At 49.7% G+C, this 20,287-nt stretch overlaps 1 long non-coding RNA gene and 1 pseudogene across 1 annotated transcript; one reads left to right on the top strand and one right to left on the bottom strand.

Annotated features, from left to right (window-relative positions):
• Window positions 1–2,243: 2,243 nt before the first annotated feature.
• On the top strand, window positions 2,244–11,453 carry LOC129037535 (uncharacterized). Its single transcript, XR_008502836.1, has 3 exons — window positions 2,244–3,778; window positions 9,665–9,704; window positions 10,884–11,453. It is a non-coding gene; the product is annotated as an uncharacterized LOC129037535 (long non-coding RNA).
• A 4,361-nt stretch (window positions 11,454–15,814) lies between these two features.
• On the bottom strand, window positions 15,815–20,287 carry LOC129036132 (large ribosomal subunit protein eL30-like; annotated as a pseudogene).

Here is a 20,287-nt window from a genome sequence, read left to right as displayed (position 1 = left end):
AGCCCTAGGAAATGTATAATATCATAGCATGTAACATAACGTAATAAATATAATATAATACAATATTCCAAAAGATCAAATATTTACGTGTTTAAAAATAAAGCATGAGAAGATATATTGGAGAGCATATAGTTTGGGGAGCAGAAAACCTTTGTGATCTTAACACTAAGATCTGAAATCATGAAAGAAAAGATTGACCAGCTGACTACATCAAAAAATATACATTTCTGTATTGCTCACAAAAAAGAATAAAGTTAAAAGAAATAGTAGAAGTGTATTTGCTGCATATGACAAAGAGCTTATATCACAATTCATAAGGGCTCCTATAAATTGTAAAAATGTAAATAACTCAACATATGTATGAACAAATGACTAGACAAAGTACACAAGAAATTCAAATGGCAATAAAACACGTAGAGTTGTTCTGCTTCACTGATAATGAAATAAATGAAAATTAGGATAAAATATATAATTTCTCCCAAATCATACTGTCAAACATGAATCGAATTGAAAGCCTCTGATACTGACAGTAGCAGCTCCCACATGTCCCAGCCAAAGAGACTTAGGGATGTCAGCTGTGATGTCAAGGGTGACTCAGCAGGTCTGAGTTGACCAAACCCTGCACACAGCCTTGATCAGCTCCTAAGAGATGACCCCTGAGTCCTTGGAGTGTCCCTCCTGATAAGGGTGGCTTTGTGTGTCTGAGGCCTTGGGCCACATCCTTAGTTTGTGCCAACAGTGTGATTTATGACGAAAGCCTGTTCACACGTGCCCGAGGCTCTGGGCCATGCTCTATTAATTTCACCTCTGTTGGGCTGGGGTGCGAGTAGCCGAGGTCAGTCACATGGGCACTGCATGCCTATGTGACTGACCCCAGTGAAAACCCTGAACACCAGAACACCAGTGCATAGGTAAGCTTTCCTGGTGGCTAACACCTCAAGTGTGCCGTGACACATCATTGCTGGGGAAAATAAACACTATCTGTTCAGCCCCGCAGGGCAAGGACACCAGAAGCTTGTGCGACTTTCTCCTGGACTCTGCTCTATGTTCCTTTTTCCTTTGCTAATTTAAATCTGTATTTTCAAAGTGTAAGCACAAGTCTAATAGCCGTTCTTAGTGCTGTGAGTCCTACTAGCGAGTCGCCAAACCCAAAGGTAGTCTTAGGACCCCCCTTCACAAGAGTCTCTTTGCACAAAGCTGGAAGCTGAGTTTGCACAGCTTTGTATGTAGCACCTAGAGAACCTGCATTACTCAAATGAAAGAACGGAGGGGGCCAGGCTGAGAGGGGGTCTCGGTGGCGCCCGGGGGTTGCAGCCCTCCTGGGTACTCATGTTGGTGTGTCTGCACCTGGGTGGAATATGGGATGGATGGCCCGTGCCCTGGGCATGGCAGCAAGCCTGCAGCCCTCAGGCCTGGCACCTGCAGCTGTGAGCTCTAGCCCCAGTCCAGTGTGAGGCAGAGGTGGAGCCAGAGGGAAGTGTTCTTAGTCACTGGGGGCTGGAACTGGTGACAGACGTGCTCTTCCCACACATCCTAACGAAAACAGCTGCGACAATACTTCACGCGTGGTGCTGGACACGTAAGGCAACACACACAGCTTGGAAGTGCTGTGTGACTGTGAAAGTGATTTTCCTCTTGCTGTGCACTGAATTGTGTCCCCCCAAATTCGTACACTGGAGCCCTAACCCCCAATGTGACTGTATTTGGAGACAGGACCTTTAAGAAGGGAATGGGGGTTAAACGAGGCTATTAGGGTGGGCCCTAATCCACTAGGACTGGGGTCCTTATAGGAAGAAGAAGAGACTGCAGGCACGCTGTTGCACAGAGGAAAGGCCGAGGGTGGACGCAGCAGGAAGGCGGCCACCTGCAGCCAGGGAGAGAGGCCTCCGGAGAAACCAGACTGCCGCACCTTGGACGTCCAGTCTCCAGGAGGGTGAGAAAATCACCTGTGTGCTATAAGCCTCCCAGTATGTGGCACTTTCTTAGGGCAGCCCTAGCAAACGAGTAGAACTCAGGGGTGGACACAGACGGCTCCCAGGTGTTCACCTGGCCCTGTAGCCCCCATCTTTGCTCCCGCTCTCGTTTCCAAGGAGCCCGTGGAGCTGGCCGTGCAGTCGTGCAGGCAGTAGCGCTTTGCAGGCTACAACAGCTCTCCTGTGGGTCTTCTGGGTGCACACGGAGGCGGAGCCTCTTGGAGCACAGTCATGGGCAGAGCTCTCCTGGCTCCACCTCGGCCTCCCATCAGGGATGAATAAGGCGGAAGCTGAGGGGACAGTCACAGCCAGGACAGGAATGTCACCCCCAGCTGGCAGACAGCGCTCTGAGCAGCCAGGTCTGGGATCCTCTGACCTGCCCACTACTTCAGGAGGCCAGTGTGCTCACTGCCACCCCACAGTCTGGGGACCCTGGACTCCAAACTTGCAAGTGCTGGAGCGGGCAGCTGGAGGCCACATGGGCACTTTAAAACACAGATGCTCAGGAACAAATCTCTGCTGGTGGGGGGGGGGGGGAGGTGAGGGATGGGGGACCTTGGGTCCCAGGCCCTCTGTGATTTTCTGATGAACTTCCTTCTGTGGGAGCACTGACTCAGGGAGCTCCTGACGTCTCCTCCTCTACCACTTCCTCCGCCACCCGCCTCCACCTGCTCCCAGACTGATGTCCGCAGGGTCATGCGTGCAGTAGTCCCACGTCCAGGCTCACTGCGGAGGCAGCCCTCTTTAGACAGGAGGCAGAAGAGAGGACCCCAGCAAGTTAGCTTTTCCTTTAATATTATTATGTCATTATGTATATTATTATTGTCATCAACATCTTTTTATTCTGCAAATACTCATTTCATATCCAACATGGGCAGGCACTGTGCAAGGTAAATTACTAAGTTTTGTTAATGAAGTCAAACCAGGTCATGGGTTCTATAAAAAGACAACTGTTTTAAAATATGGCATAAATGACATTATACAGTTAAGATAGTATAAAGACACGACGTGGAACAAGCAAACGTGGGAACAAGGCAAGGAGAATGTGTAGCTTCCTTTCGGAGTGCTCACACTAATTGCTGATGAAACATTTCTGCACTCAGCAGGGAATCAGTCCACAGCCCCCCTCTGATTAAAATGCGACCCAGCTTGGACTCTGAGAGCAAATGTCCCAGCGCCCCTGGGAAGAAGTGATGCAATCCTCTCTTTGTGCTCTGTTTATCATTTCTGAGAAGCAATGACATAGCTGCCTCTTGCAGTTTGGTCTAATTACTTGTCTGATCTCCCCCAGGGAGATGCAGCTCTGTTCTCCCTTGGCCTCCAGACAGTGGGGGCCACAGTCTCTCCTGGAGGAGTGGGGCTGGCCATTGTGGGCAGGGGAGGTGGAGACCCCTTGAAGCTGATCTGTGTTGCAGGGTGTGGAGTAGGACTGGGGGTTCCTGGGCCTCTAATCTTTAAAAACCAGCAATAAGGTAGTGTACTGTGAGCCAGGCCCATCATTCTCTTTCCTCCCTGGAGCCATCGATGAGTCTTCCCCTAAGGGCTGGAGAGGAGGGTCCCCTTTCTTTGACTCCCCTTGCAGTTCCTCTGATGCTGAAGAGTAGAGTTTGCAGGGACTCTGTCTCCTGCAGGGAGCAGCCACTGTTTCCAGGGACCCTCCCAGAAGAGGAGCTAATTTCACACTTTGGGACTCCGTAGAAGCCGGCTTCCTGGCAGTTTGAAGTGTGCTTCTCACACATCTTCCACCAGCTTGTTCGTCTGCCTATATCTGAGGATCCTTTAAAGCGATTGAAGCAAAATTAAGGGTAAGAAAATTAAAATTTGCTCTGTGCTTGCTATGTGCCAGACACAGTATTTGGCATGATACAGATTTTCATTGACATCAGCTCACTTGGGCAGGTGACTTCACCTCTCCGTGTCTTAGTGTCTTTACCTGTACTGATAAATCTAACGGTACTAGCACTTAACCAGAGGGATATTGTGAAGAAAGACTGATGTAATACACACAAAAGACTCAGAACAAATCCTAGGACAGGCAGCATTCAATAGTGAGGAGCTATTTCATCCTCCTCCTCCCCATCAAGGTAGATATTTAGCCCATTTTACAGGTGGAAAAGTAGAGGCCCAGACAATGGAGTCGCCCTCACAAGGACCTCCTGAGGGAAGTGGTACAGCCCCGATTCAACCCAGCCCAGAGTCCTCCTTGATCTCACACCATCACAGCATCTCTCCTATCAGGATCCACAAGCACTTCTGAAACCTGGAAAATAATTACTACCTCCCTGTGTTATCATTGACTTCCAAATTCTTCCACATAGGACAGTGGCTTTCAAATTTGTTTGGACTGGTTTGTTTTGTTTTTTTTTGAGACAGGATCTCTCTCACTCTGTTGCCCAGGCTGGGGTGCAGTAGCATGATCATAGCTCACTGCAGCCTCAACCTCCTGGGCTCAGGTGATCCTCACACCTCAGCCTCCCAAGTAGCTGGGACTATAGGTGCATGCCACCACACTTGGCTAATTTTTTAAATTAATTTTTTAAACTAATTTTTTATAGAATGAGGGTCTATGTTGTCCAGAATGGTCTAGAACCCCTGGCCCCAAGCAGTTCTCCTGTCTTGGTCTCCCAAAGTGCTGGGATTAGAGGGGTGAGCCACTGTGCCTGGCCAGCTTTCAGTTTTTGATTGCCTCACTTGGAAAGAAATGTTTCATATCACAACCCAGAATGTATACATATAAACGTGGAATCAAGGTTTAATGACACAGTACTTTCGCTCACTGTGTTCTATGTACCTGGTATTTTTCTAGTACGTTGTGTGTGTGTGTGTATGTGTGTTTTCAGACAGGGTCTCAGTCTATTACCCAGTTTGGATACAGTGGTGTGATCTCGGCTCACTGCAGCCTCAACCTCCTGGGCGAGCAATCCTCCCTCCTCAGCCTCCCAAGTAGTTGGGACTCCAGGCACCCACCACCATGCCCATCTAATTTTTTTTTTTTACTTCTTAGTAGAGACAAAGTCTCACTATGTTGCCAGCTGGTCTCCAACTCCTGAGCTCAAGCAATCCTCCCAAATTCTTGTGATTACAGGCATGAGCCACTGTACCCGGCACTGTTTCATTTTTTAAGCACTGGTTTCAACCGGCATGGCCGGACGTTTGAAAACCACTGGCAAGGTGAAGTGGCCAGTGAGGGGGTGGGTGTCAAGCGTAACCTGCCCTGGGACTGTGTGGCACAGCCTGAGCAGCCTGTTCAGACAAGACTCCAAGCACTCCGTCCGGGTTACCTGGGCCCAGCTTCCTAAGCACCAGCCCCGCCCCAGGGGAACTGTCCCATTCCCTGCTCTGAGATGCAGTGGGCTCCTAGTGGGCATACAGGGAGGTTTAGTGAGAAGCGCATCTTCAGGGCCCCCACAACCCACCAGGCTGGATCACCCAGATTCACTGAGGGCTTTCACAGCACCCCCAAAGATGCATTCCTTTAGCATTTGATCATTCAGTCTCCCCTTAAATGGGAGGTGCTCCTTTGCTGTTTGCATGTCAGTGGGGAAGGGTCTCGTGCCATGAGGTTTGGAAACTGACCCTCTGACTAGAGACCCGCCAGGGCTAGCAAGGTGGAGAGGCGGAAGAAGAGGGGAAACCGAAGGGAAATGAGTCTTAGGAGGAGCTGCCCTCCAGGCGCCATCCTGACTCGCCAGCCTCAGCTGCAGCTCTTCCCCAACCCCTTCCTCTGCTTCCTGGGTGCACGGCCAGCCTACCCCTCCCGGCTTCAGTGTGGCCTGTAGCTGAATTCTGGCCCAGTGAATACGCATGGATGGGATGAGCAGTACTTCCTGGCCTGGCCCATCGAGGCTCCCCACACGCCATGCTCTTCCCCTTCAGCTTGACACAGGGGAGCACAGGGACCTTGGGCCCCACATGGAAGATTGGAGGGTTCCCACATGGAAGATTGGGGCATCCCACATAGAAGGAGCTCAGGCCCCCAAATCACTGCTTAGATGGACACCAACTGCCCCTCAAGATCACTCATTTTGAACTTCACGTGACCAAAATAAACTTACATTATGTTAAGATACAGAGATTACCCTAACAGGCAAATTTTGAAATTTCTAAACTATCCAAGCTCAAGGAAGTGGAGAAAGGCATTCTAAAATTGAATTTAGCAAAAACTTACTTCAAAACAGGAAAGACTCTCTACTGGGTTGAACAGTGTCTTTCCAAAATGTATGTCCACCGGAATCTCAGAGTGAGCCCTTACATGGAAATAGGGTCTTTGTGAATGCAGTCAAATTTAGATGAAGTCATGCTGGAGGAGGGTCAGCCCTTATCTAGTGACTGGTGTCCTAAAAAAAGAGAGAAATTTGGACACAGAGACACAGACACACGGGGAGAAGGCCACGTGAAAACAGAGGCAGACACTGGAGCTCCAAACTAAAGACACCAGGGACGCTGTGACAATCAGAATGAGGGGAGGCAAGAGCAGCTTCTTCCGGGGAGTCTTGGGAGAGAGGATGGCCCAGCCAGCACCTTGCTTCAGGATTTCTGGCCTTCAGAACTGTGAGAGAATAAATGTGTGTTGTCTTAAGCCACCCAGTTTGTGGCACTCGGTTACAGCAGCCCCAGGAAACCAATACACTCTGGAATCAAAGCTTAGTGTAATTTTTAAAAATTGTACTATTTTTAGCCCAGTTCTGGGCCGCGTGCTCTTAGGAAGTGATAGTCCTGATTCGATGCTTCCAGCTGGAGGAGACCGCTCCTCCCCTCACCCATCCAGAGAGATCACCTTGGGGCCGGGCTGCTGGATGACCTCCAGAACAGAGAAACTCTCTGCCCAGGAAGAACAGCATTCTTTATTTTTGAGATGGAGTCTGGCTCTGTCACCCAGGCGGGAGTGCAGTGATGGATCACGGCTCACTGCAACCTCCGCCTCCTGGGTTCAAGCGATTCTCATGCCTCAGCCTCCCGAGTGGCTGGAACCACAGGCATGCACCACCATGCCTGGCTAATTTTTGTATTTTTAGTAGAGATGGGGTTTTACCATCTTGGCCAGGCTGGTCTTGAACTCCTGACCTCAAGTGATCCACCCACCTTGGCCTCCCAAAGTGCTGGGATTACAAGCGTGAGCCACTGCACCAAATAAGGTTCGTCCAGCTGCCAGCAGGGGCCCAGCCGCCCTCGAAAGATGGTGTGGCCCACCCTCTGCCGTGGTCCCCGCCTGAGACATGACAGGGAGAGGGAGGCCTGGAAGATAAAGACCATGAAGGGAGATGCAGGAATCTCAATTCCTGAGGCTGCTACCGGGACCCAGCCCAAGTGGGTGGATGCCTGTTTGTCAGCCCAGCCACACTTGTAGACCAGAATCAGCCAGCTCCTATCAACTATCAACCTTCACTTCAAGCACTCAGACATACAACAAATCATGCAGCTGATGGCTTCTGAAATCAAATTTGAAAAGGGAAAGCTGTTGTAAACACCTTAGCTGCTAATCAGACCACCTCAAGGAACACTAGGATGAGTGTTTTGTTTTGTTTTGTTTTGAGACAGAGTCTCACTCTGTCTCCCAGCCTGGAGTGCAGTGGTGCAATCTCGGCTCACTGCAACCTCACCTCCTGGGTTCAAGTGATTCTCACACCTCAGCCTCCTGAGTAGCTGGGATTACAGGTGCATGCCACTATGCCCTGCTAATTTTTTAATTTTATTTTTAGTAGAGACAGGGTTTCACCATGTTGGCCAGGCTGGTCTCAAACTTCTGACCTCAGATGATCCGCCTGTCTCAGCCTCCCAAAGTGCTGGGATTATAGGCGTGAGCCACGGCGCCCGGCCAGATGAGTGTTCTTTACAGAGCAGATGTCTTTTTAAACATGAAGCATCACTCCGTGGGGAGTATGCTGGGGCTGCAGTAACAAAATGTCATGAGCAGAGGGGCTTAAACCACAGAAGTACCTCGCCTCGGAGCTCTGCAGGCTGTAAGTCCAAGAGCAATGTGTCCTCAGGGTTGGTTCCTACTGAGGCTGTGAGAGCAAATCTGCCAGGCCTCTCCTCTAACTTCTGGTGTTGGCAGGGAAAACCTGGGGTTCCTTGGTTTTTAGAGGCATCACCCTGATCTTTGCCTTCATCTTCACATGGCCTGTTTGTTTGTTTTGTGATGGAGTCTTGCTCTGCCACCCAGGCTAGAGTGCAGTGGCATGATCTCCACTAACTGCAACCTCCTCCTCCCAGGTTCAAGTGATTCTCCTTCCTCAGCCTCCTGAGTAGCTGGGATTAGAGGCATGCACCACCATAGCTGGCTGATTTTTTTTTCTTTATTTTTGTTAGAGATGGGGTTTCACCATGTTGGCCAGGCTGGTCTTGAAGTCCTGGCCTCAAGTGATCTGCCTGCCTCGGCCTCCCAAAGTGTTGGGATTACAGGGGTGAGCCACCATGCCTGGCCAGTTTGGAAGTTTTTGAAAAGCTAAACAGACACACACACACACTATTGTGATGCCCCCAATCCACCCCAAGACATATGCTAAACAGAAACGTGTGTGTGTCCGCCAAAAGACACGCAAGAATTTAGAGAGCAGCACTGCTGGTGATTGCTAAAAAGTGAAAACATTTCTAACCTCCATCCTCCAAGGGGAAAATGGGTGAATAAATAGAGGTGTGTTTCAATAATGGTGGAATTCTACTCAGCACTAAAAAAGAGCAAACTCCAGCCTCACGTGGCAATGTGGATGGGCTTAATGAGCATCATGCTGAGAGAAAATCAGGCACCAAAAAGAATAGACAATTTCGTTCCATTGACAGGCAGTTCAAAAACAGGCAAAAGGTGTCAGGAGTCAGAACAGTGCTTACCTTTGGGAGTGGGTAGTGACTTGCGGGGCTGTGGGATTGAGGGGGCAGTTTCTCTGCTGCTTCTAATATTCTGTTCCTCGATCTGGGTGCTAGTTAGCAGAGTGTGTTCTGTTTGTGAAAATTCACTGAGCTGAGGTTATGATACATAACATGATATGATGCATAATATGATATAGAATAGAACATGACATAACAGCTCTCAGCTCTGGCTTCTTTTTGCTTGTAAAATGAAATAATAAGAATACTCACCCTGGCCGGGCATGGTGGCTCACACCTGTAATCTCAGCACTTTGGGAGACTGAGGCAGATGGATCACCTGAGGTCAGGAGTTTGAGACCAGCCTAGCCAACATGGTGAAACCCTGTCTTTACTAAAAAAAAAAAAAAAAAAAAAAAAAAAAAAAAAAAAACCAAAACATTAGCTAGGCATGATGGCATGCACCTGTAGTCCCAGCTACTTGGGAGGCTGAGGCAGGAGAATCACTTGAACCCAGGAGGCAGAGGTTGCAGTGAGCTGAGATCGCACCACTGCACTGCAGCCCGGGGCAGCCTGGGTGACAGAGTGAAGAGTGAGACTCCATCTCAAAAAAAAAAAAAAATTCACCAGGTGTGGTGTCATGTGCCTGTAGTCCCAGCTACTCGGGAGGCTGAGGCAGGAGAATCACTTGAACCCAGGAGGTGGAAGTTGCAGTGAGCCGAGATCACGCCAGTGTACTCCAGCCTGGGTGACAAAAGCAAAACTCCATCTCAAAAAAAAAAAAAAAAAATAGAATACTCACCCTGATAGAGTCAATGTGAGAAGTAATATAAGTTCCTGGTACATGGTAACTGCTCAATAAATGACAGAATTTTTTTTTTTTCTAGGCAGAATGAATCTTTGGTGATGAAAGTGAGAATCTGGGAGGTAATGATGGTGGCAGGCTGTGGTGAGAGCCTCTGGGGCACTGCTGAGAGATGGCACTGGGTGGTGTCATGGGTGTGGGCTCACTTTCTAATAATTCTTCCAGCTGGGCACCTGATTCATGGGCTTTTCTGTGGGCATGTCATACTTCAACACAAGAATAGCTTACCAAAAATGCAAATAAAAGTATCCATTTCTCAGATTATGAGGATTAAAGAGATAAGAAACCTAAAGCATTTAGCATTGTGCCTCCCACGGCTTAAGAGCTCGGTGCCTGTCTGCTGTTGTAGCTGCACAATCCCTTATCCAGAAAGCTGTGGGTTTTTGGCATTTGAGTTTGGGGAGCTGTAGGCTGGTAATACAGGACATATCCTGAATATCACTTACCACCCACTGCTGGGTCTCACCTGCAGATCCTGGCCGAACAACAGATGAACACATGCACTCAGACACAGGTATCCAGTAAAAGAGTGGGCTAGGGGACCGGGCCGCTCACAGACACTGAGGAGGGTGCTGTAAAGAGTCAGCAGCCGCGGCCCTGACAAGCTGGTGCTGCGGGCATTTATTTAGTACAGATTTAATGACAAAGGCCTTGAGTCAACACACTTGTGGGTAATTAACATGGTTGCTCCCCCAGAGAGAGCAGTCCTGCACACAGGCGATTAAAGGCCAGGTTCCGAGGCCTAAGTAAACTAACTTATCTAGATCAGTTTCTTTACATCCCTTGTTATGTAACCTAAGCTTTCAGGTACCGGATAAGAGAATCTGCCTGCCTTCAGCCCAAATCCTTTTCCAAAGCTTTTGTAAAACCTCCTGGCCTTCCAGGAAGGTTTGCATCTTTCTACAATTTTTCCCACCACCCTGACCAATCTCCTACAACCCCCCACATGTCTGGACAGTGCCCCCCAGAAAACACAGTATCACTATTCTCACCAATGGATAAAGAAAGTCTATAAATAGTCCCAAGTCCATTCAAATCAATTTTATCCCCAAATGGGTTTTGTCTCCAAATTTACACATAAAAAATGTTCCCAGAGTGTTTTGGATTTCAGAATTGTAGGTAAGGGATTGGGCACCCATATTTTCATCATCATGATGTGCATGACGTCATGGGTTTTCTGCAACTGGAAATTGGATCATTTGTTTGTGGTTTGGTATTTTGTGATATTTCCCATTCTACAGAGATGTGAAAACTGGAAGAGAAACAGGAAGTACCTCCAGGATTCACCTAAACAGATGCTGCAGTTTCCATCAAACTACAGGCCACCCCAGCATCTTAGTGGCTTCTATAGGTTGTCCTGAGAGAGCCACGAGGCCAGGGCCCTTGAAGGATTCCCAGATACCAGCTGCTCCTCCAGACACCAATTCCTCCCTCCACCTTTCTGTGTCCGTCCCAGACCCAGGCAGCCCAGGTGAGAAGCCATGGGTAGGAGGTTTCCCAGTGGGTAGAGGTGCCAGATTCAGCAGCTAGAAATATAGAATGCTGGGTTAAATGTAAATTTCAGATCAATGATAAATAATTTTTTGTGTAAGTGTATCCCATGCAGCATTTGAAATACAATTTAATCAAATTTAACTAGATGTCCTGCATGTTGTAGGAAACTCTCTAGGAGGTGTGTCTCCAGAATAGGGGGCCAGTGGAGAATGGCAGCCCACACTGTTATGGGATGAAGTGTGTCCCCCAAAATCAACATGTTGAAGCTCTAACCCCCAGAACCCCGGAATAAAACTATATTTGGAGTTAAGGTCTTTAAAGAGGTAATTATGTCCTAATGAGGTATTTAGGGCGGACCCTAATCCAACAGGACTGGTATCCTTCTAAGAAGAGGAAGGGACATCAGAGGAGAGGCCAGGTGAGGACACTATGGGAACGCAGCCACCTGCAAGCCAAGGAGAGGGGCCTCGGGAGAAACCAGCCCTGCTGACGCCCTGAGCTCCTTGCAATTCCAGCCTTCTAGACTGTGAGAAAATACGCTTGTGTTATTTAAGCCCCCCAGTCTGTGGTTCTTTGCTGTGGCAGCCCTAAGAATCTAATACACATGCCAACCTGTCCAGGCACAGATGGGCCGTCTTCAGAGAGAGGGTGTAGGGGGATCTGCAGGCCTGCCGGGGCTGAACCAGGAAGTGGTGCCCTCAGCAGTGGAGGCAGTTTCTCCCAACCCCAAGCCCCCAGCCCCTCCCCTCATGACATGCATGATCTGAGTTCAGTCTGTTTCCAAGCCCCTTCCCGTGCCTGTGGAGTCAATGTCACCCCCAGTCTCAGGGTATCCTTGCACTGATACGCTCCACTACACCCTCACCCCGCAGCTTCCTGAACCGCACCCCCAAGTGCACCACTCTGCATCTGGCTTCTCCATCAACCACGTGCCCTGGAGTCTCTCCGAGCTGTCCATGTGGGCAGCCTCCTTTTGAAGCCTGGAGTGGGTGAGTGTTGAGCAGAGGCAATGGCAGGGGCTAGAGCTCATTTCATTCCTGAGTAGGGGAAGCTCTAAGATTCCTTCTGTACCATAAGTGAGTGCTGCCCTGCTTGGGGGTGTGCACACCCTGCCCTGAGACTACTGCCTCAGAGCATGGGCAGCTGGTCAACCTAGGCATTACCCACGCCTCCCACATGGGTGGTGGGCAGCCCCACCGCCCCTCTGTTCATCTTCCATTGACCTGTGGAGTCTCAGAGACCTGTCTTGATTTTTTTTTTAGACAGTCTTGCTCTGTCACCCTGGAGTACAGCAGTGCAATCTCTGCTCACTGCAACCTCTTCCTCCCAGGTTCAAGTGATTCTCGTGTCCCAGCCTTCCAATTAGCTGGGATCACAAGCATGCACCACCATGCCCAGCTAATTTTTGTATTTTTAATAGAGACAGGGTTTCGCCATGTTGGCCAGGGTGGTCTCAAACTCCTAACCTCAAGTGATCCGCCTGCCTCAGCCTCCCAAAGTGCTGGGATTGCAGTTGTGAGCCACCACACCCAACCTGTCTTGATTTAATAGTCATTCAAGGTGCTCATTTCTTGACTGAATGGCTACAAGAGCAGATATAAATGAACACATCCAATCAGTCTTGCCCTGGGTCTGAAGTAGGATTCTCAGCACCAGTGACCTTTTGCACTGGATCATTCTCTGTGGTGGCACTAGCCTCTGCCCTGCAGGATGTTTAGCAGCATCCCTGGACCCCATCCACTAGATGCCAGCAACAGCTCCCTGCCCCAGTTGTGACAACCAAAAACGTCCTCGGACATTACTCCAAGCACTGAGGTTGGGAACAGCTGTTCTCAAGGTTTCCAAATGCATCTCACGCCATAGGTCTATGCACAGAATAAATGAATGATTCACTGTTGACCAATGAAGGTTTTGTTTGTAGACAGGTATTACAACAGCAGGAAGAAAACTCCCCAAAGGAAAAGTGTGCTATCAGCTGAAGCATCTCCCAAGTCCAGCCCTGCACCCCCACGTGCATCCCCACACGAACGTGCTGCCAGGAATCAACCGAACCCTTGTTTCTCTCACAGAAAATTGGTGGGAACAATCCTCGCTTGCGTGTCAGGATGCCTGTCCAGGTGAAGCCAGCATGAGTCTCTCCAGATTCCAAGGCAGTGATGGGAAAGTGAAGGAAGCAGAAACAACCAAGGGCCATCCTCTGTCAGTAATTCACTCTGTCAGCCCTCCCTAAGCCGGGTGGTGGGTGTTATGCATCAGGACGCCGGGCTCTTGTGGGGTAATGAGAGGGACTCATAAGTGGCCAAACTGTGACTCAAACCTGGCAGGACTCCAGAGCCCACTGGCTTCACTCTGCCCTCTTAAATTCTACAATTAGAGCTCCCCAGGAGAGGGCAACCCATTGACTTAAATGTTCACTCACCTGTAAACAGGTGCCATGAGATTTTCTCCCATTCGTGGGTTTCCTGATGTCAGGCTGGAGCGCAGAGCAGGGGCCGTCGGGCACCTATAGGCTGAAGGGAACCCTGGGTAGAGGATAGTGTATGTTTGTTTCATGATGTTGCCAGCAGCTGGCCCTTTGCTGTAAACCAGGTCCTGTTTTGAGTGTGCTGGGAAGTTCAGAAGCAGCGTTCCATAGATGCTTCTGAGATGCACAGGCACCTCTCCTGCCTAATGTGGCCGGGAAAAATCGCCCTGATAAAACCAATGACATCATGGATTAGAACCTGAGGACCCCACAGCCTAGTAGTTCCCGATCTTGCTGCCTATTAATATCACGGGGATGCCTTTCAGAGCTCCCCAGGTGATGTTAATAGGCAGCAAAATCAAGAACCACTGTGAATAGGCAGCAATCGATGTCCAGGCCACTCCCTACCAACTAAATCAGGGTCTCCAGGATGGTTCCCCAGGTGCAATTGCGACCTCCCTCAGTGATCCAGCGTGGGCTTCCCACACTTTAATGCACATCTGAATGAATCGGGGCTCTTGTGAAAATTTGAATTCTGGCTCAAGAGGCTGGGATGAGCCTGAGATTCTGCTAGAAGCTAGGAAAAGTGTGATCTTGGATGCTTGTCATCTGGGAGCTTGTTAGAGGTGCAGGATCTCAGCCCCACCCAGAACCTAAGGATCAGAATCTACATTTGAATAAGGTGCAGGTTTGTTGAATATACGTCCCTAGTTTGAGACAACCTACTACAACCTGAAGCCTCTATTTGCTCATGAGCAAGTGAGGGCCAGAGAGATGGGGCCCTGGACCCCACAGCTACTCAATGCAAAAAGCTTTAGGAACTGTGCTTGCTGTAACCCACGCGTCTTCTTCCCACCGTTGCTAGTCTCACTAAAGATTGCATTTGTTTCTCTGACAATGATGACTTCAGGCAATGTATAAAACTTGCTCCTCCTGTTAACATTTAATTCAGGCACGAAACCAAACAAACCCAAAAATGGAGGAAGGAAAGAGAAGAAATGGGGCTAAAAGAGATCTAAAAATGAGACAGAAGCAAGTTGCCTTTTTCATCTTCTCTTTGATTAAAAAAGGTCTGTTAGCTCGAAGCCCACAGGTATGTGACTCAGTGCAGACGAGGGGAAACTCCGTGGGAAGTTTTGGATCTTTCCTATTAGAAGAATCAGGAATTTAGCCCAGCTCAGGGAAAACATATGAGCTTCCTTTGACTCTCCCAGGATGAGCTAGTTTCAGTATCATGGTGAAAAAAAAATAATAATAATACAAAGGCATTCACCAAAAGGAAGTGCTGTTTCCTCTATTTCTGAACCCACAGAGAGCTAAAATGATGCTGATGAGTCAGAAGCTAGCGCCCCTGAGGGAGCCACCAAAGGAAGATACTGAGCTTTTAATGTTTCCTTAAAGGGCAGCCCTAACCCCTCCCAGTGCGGAGCTGATTTTTGGAAATAGCCAAAAGTGGTTTCAAGTCACATCAGGTGATTGAGGTGGGTGATCAAACTCAGCACGATGTTAGAAACAAATCCAAATGTGACAATAAGTGGCACTCCTGGTTTTATTTATTTTGAGACGGTGGTCTCGCTCTGTCACCCAGGCTGGAGTGCAGTGGCATGATCACGGCTCACTGCAGCCTCCACGTCCCAGGCTCAAGCCATCCTCCCATCTCAGTTTCCCAAGTAACTGGGACTATACGCATGTGCCACCATGCCCAGCTAATTTTTCTATTATTTATTTTTTGTAGAGACGAGGTCTCACTATGCCTCCCAGGCTGATCTCAAACTCCTAGATTCAAGTGATCCTCCCACCTCAGCCTCCCAAAGTGCTGGGATTACAGGCATGGGCCACTGCACCGACCCTGGTTTCTTCATGTGGGATGTCACCTGGCTCTAAAAGGCAGTTTCTTATAAAAGTCCCAGCTGCAGCTTGAGCAGGAATAGCTGTATGGACAACAGCGTGGAGCTTCTCAACCTCCTTTGAAGGGCAAAAGTGGGTCTGATGGGCTGTTCGAAGCGGGTCCCTGAGGGTCGCATTCCCTGCATCCAACTCTCACCTCTTTCCTTCCTTCCTTCCCCTCCCTCCCTCGTTTTTCTTTCTTTCCTTCCTTCCTTTCTTTTTCTTTCTTTCTCTTTCTTTCTTCTTTCTTTCTCTCTCTCTGTCTCTCTTTCTTTCTTTTTCTTAACAAGCTCAGGCAAATTTTATTAAAGGAAAATTTTGCGTGGTTCACTTTTCACCAATCTGTCCTGGCATGCTTCTAATGATGTCAGAATCACCTGGATCAATGATAGCCAGTGTGCACACTCTGTAGTATTTTCCACATGCTGTGCCCAGTTCAATATTATTGCCACCATAGTGATGGACACCAGTTTTGGCCAACATTCCATAGCTGGGTGGTTGTTAGTGAGAATGATCAATTTTGCTTTGCCTTGTCTGATCATCTTCAGAGTCTGCTTGTACCCCAGCTCATACTTTCCACTTTTCATAACGAGTTGGAGCCTACAGTTGATCGACTCCAGGAACTTTTTCTTCTTCTTTGCAGCCACCAAATTCCTGCCTTAGATGCAGGACGGACCCCAACCAAGAGCAGCCACTAAGATGGCTGGGGAGCGAGAAAAGCCTCATTTCTTTAATAAAGGTGATTGCCCATTTTCAGACACAGGACAGGGGATTATTGAGGGTGCCACCAAGGAGAAGGGGGTCACCACCTGAGAAGGGGCCATGGGGGGCTGCCATGGCAGGTGGCAGAGGGTAGAGCAAAGAAGGGGCAGACATCGCCCCTGTCAGTTTGCTTGGGTTGCACTAACAAAGTATGACAGATCGGGGCTTAAACAATGGAAACTTACTGTCTCACAGTTCTAGAGACCAGAAGTTCAAGATCAAGGTGTGCATAGGGCTTGTCCCCTCTGAAACCTGTAGGGCAAATTCCTCCTTGCCTCATCCTCGCCTCTGTGAGTTGCTGGCAATCCTCATCATCCCTGGGCTTCCAGCTGCATCCCCCTAATCTCTGTTTCTGTTGCTGTTATGCGGCATTCTTTCTGTGTCTCCATCATCACCTGGCTGTCTTCGTGTAAGGACAGCAGTCATCATGGATCAGGGGCCCACTGTCGTCTGGTAGGACCTCATCTTAACTATTTACATCTGCAACACCCTGTTTCCAAATAAGGCCACTGCCTGAGATACTGGGGGTTGGGACTCAACGTATTTTTCTGGGGAGACACAAAATTCAATCTGTAATGCCACCTTTGTCAAAATTGTTTCTGGAATATTAATTAGGCTCATTCACTCCACCTGAGGGTTTTTGTTTTGTTTTGTTTTGTTTTCTGTTTTTTTTTTTTTTTTTGAGACAGAGTCTCACTCTGCTGCCCAGGCTGGAGTGCAATGGTGTGATCTGGGCTAACTGTAACCTCTGCTTCCCGGGTTCAAGTGATTATCTTGCCTCAGCCTCCCAAGTAGCTGGGACTACAAGTGCCCGCCACCACACCCAGCTAATTTTTGTATTTTTAGTAGAGACGGGGTTTCACCATGTTGGCCAGGCTGGTCTTGAACTCCTGACCTCTGGTGATCCACCCACGTTGCCCTCCCAAAGTGCTGAGATTACAGGCTTGAGCCACCACACCCCACCCTGAAGAACTATTTTTATCTGCACAATGATTCATTCAAACAAACCCTTTCTTGGAAATCTAATCTGTTGTATCCCAGAAGATCTTGAAATATAATTATTGTGCTTTTTTGTTGTGGTTTTTTTGGGTTTTTTTTGTTTGTTTGTTTGTTTTGTTTTTTTTTTTGTTTTAGATAGAGTCTTGTTCTTGTTGCCCAGGCTGGAGTGCAGTGGCACCATCTCAGCTCACTGCAACCTCCACCTCCCTGGTTCAAGTGATTCTTCTCCTCAGCCTCCTGAGTAGCTGGGATTACAGGTGCCCACCACCACGCCCAGCTAATTTTTGTATTTTTAGTAGAGACGGGGTTTCACCATGTTGGCCAGGCTGGTCTCGAACTCCCAACCTCAAGGGATCTGCCCGCCTCAGCCTCCCAAAGTGCTGGGATTACAGGCATGAGCCATCTCGCCCGGGCTATTGTGCTTTTTTCCCTTCCCCTCGTCTCTGTCAAGTGCGCACTGAGCAGGCTCCTGGCGGTAGGATGCAGAAGGCCTGAGTTAACAAGGCCTTTCATTCACTCTGCAAGGAGCAGGCTGGTGTCCCAGGGAAGACCCTGGAGGGGAGGGAGGCCCCTAGCCCTGCCCGCAGCTGACTATGAGGGAATCACTGGGGCAGCAGTGGGCTGGGCCGCGGCCATGGAGGAGGTCAGGTCGTGGGCCAGGGCATGAGGGTGGTTAGAGAGGCGTGAGTGGGGACAGCCTGCTGCGGCTTGGCCGATCCTTGGGCACAGACCTCCCTGCTCCTCCTTGGCCCTCCCTCCGGGAGGCGCAGGCTCAGCCTCCTGCTTTCTTTCCTCTGCAGCTGCTGCGCTCAGCCTTGAACACCCTCCCGACCTTGGGGCTCTGCTGCCCCACGCGGAGCCCCCATTTCAACAGATGCAGACACCCCAAAGCCCCTTCCCAACAGCCCCTCTCTTCAGAGAAGCCCTCCTCTGAAGAGACAGCAGAGAAGCGGAGCCCCCCGGGACGTCCCCCCAGACCTCCACCTCTCCCCAGCACCCGGCGGCGGGGTGGTGCATGTACTTCCCGTGGCTGCGGGAACAAACTGCCACACACAGGGAGGCTGAACACAGCAGAAGTCTATTCCACACAGTCCTAGAGGCCAGAGGCAGTGACATCAAGGTGCTGGACGGCCGCCCTCCCATCGGAGGCTCTGGGAAGAATCTGTTCCTTCCTCTTCCAGCTTCCACGGCTCAGGGCAGCACCCCTGCAACCTCTGCCTCCATGGTGACATCGCTTCCCCTCTTCTGTGTGAAATGTCCCCCTGCGTCCCTCTCCACCAGAATAATCCCCTCATCTCAAGCGCCTTAATTTAATCACACCTGCAAAATGTTTGCCGCGTAAAGTAACAATGACAGGTTCCAGGGATTAAAACCTGATATGTTTGGAGGCCATTATTCTACCTACACAGAGGGGTTGGCTTAGGACACCCGTCCTTGTTGCCGGGTAAAGCTGCCCAGGGGGCCTGGAGGAAGCCTGCTCTGTCTCTTTCAGCCCCCACAGGTACCCCAAGGGGGCCGCCACTGAGGTCCTCGGGCTCTGATCCAAGTATGAAGTGAGAGCAAGTTCACTCCTTTCCCCGCTGGCTCTGACACAAGTTTTCCGTGTGACCAGGGATGGGTGTGAGCAGCCCAGAGTAGGGGCCGGCCCAGGCTCGGCCAAGGCCCACACATCTGCCTGGCCCAGTCATGCCCAGCTCCATCTGAGATGGAACCACCACCGCTGGCCACCTGAGTGGCTTCCTTGAGGGCTAGCTCGCAGCTCTTCGCCAATATCTCATTCAAATCTGCAGATTCTAGGCCGTAAGTCTTCACTACTCAAAGTGGGGTGCCAGGGCCAGCAGCAACCCCCCCCCCCCCGCCCCACCTGGCAGCTTGTTGGAAAAGCAGACCTTCAGGCCCAGCCTTGGCCCTTCTGCATCAGAATCTGCATGTTTACCAGATGCCCGGCAGTCCTGGGCCCATGACAGCGAGAAGCACGTGTAGAATCAACTCCAGTGCCTGTTCCCCTCCCACCAATGCAACTGTTCATTCCATTCAAGAGCTGGTCTTTTCTCTCCTGGCAGAAGTGTGGGCTGCCTGCCTCCCCAGGGGATGGGCGTGTGGTTTGGAAGCCAAGCAGTGCTCATTTGGTTTATTTATCTTCCTGAGACTTAATCTATTTTGAATTTCAGATAACATTCTAAAAAGGCTTGGCTTGTTTTTCTTATCTAGGGGTGGGGTAAGTGCGCTTGTGTTGAGCAAAGTTGAGAAATATTTCTGCGGCTGATCACGGAGCTTCAGACCCACCCTCCTTGGGGCTGCCTTCCCAGTAATCTCTAAAACCCATCTGATTCGGGCCATTCCTGCGGTGAACATCTGTTTATCCACATGGCGCTCTTCCCTTCCCTTTATAAAAGGTCTCCTCCCACGGGAAGGAGGCTGCCAATCACAGCATGCCCACCCTCTCCCCCCACCCATCACATGACGCAGGTCACGCGGTGGTCACATGACACAGGCCTGCCTCTGTAAAGCATCTGTGCCCCTGGCCACAGTTGATTGGTCTGCTGTTGACACGTGACTAAAACTAGACCAGTCAGAATCCTTCCTTCTTTGGGGCTTTTAAAATCAAGGCTGAGAAATTGTCCATCTGTTTTTCAGGGATCTCTAACCCGCAATGATGTCAGAGAAGTACTGCTGCCTGGAGGTGCCTGGCTCATGACAGCCTGCCGTATGGAAGTGCCTGCCTCCTGGTACCCTGCCCTGTAGAATTTTTCTGCCACACAGAGGTTCCCTGCCAAATGGAGAATGCCCACCTGCAGGGCAGGAATGACACCAGGCACAGAGAAACCTAGATCAAAGTGGGAGCCACAGGGCGTCTCGGCTCCATTTGTGAGCCACGTTATACTTCCTGATGTCCCTGCAGTCACTACGGTCCATAGAGCTCTCCAGAGTCCTAACACATTCCCTTTTCAGTCTAGTTGTTTGAATTTGATTTCTATCTTTTGCAACGGAAAAAGTCCTAACACATTTCAACTTTGGAAATCTTCGGATAGCAGCCAT

The sequence above is a fragment of the Pongo pygmaeus genome, chromosome 4 (assembly GCF_028885625.2).
Source record: "Pongo pygmaeus isolate AG05252 chromosome 4, NHGRI_mPonPyg2-v2.0_pri, whole genome shotgun sequence".
NCBI lineage: Eukaryota > Metazoa > Chordata > Mammalia > Primates > Hominidae > Pongo > Pongo pygmaeus.
The sequence above is the reverse complement of the archived record's forward strand: the minus strand, read 5'-3'. Positions and strand labels throughout refer to the sequence as shown.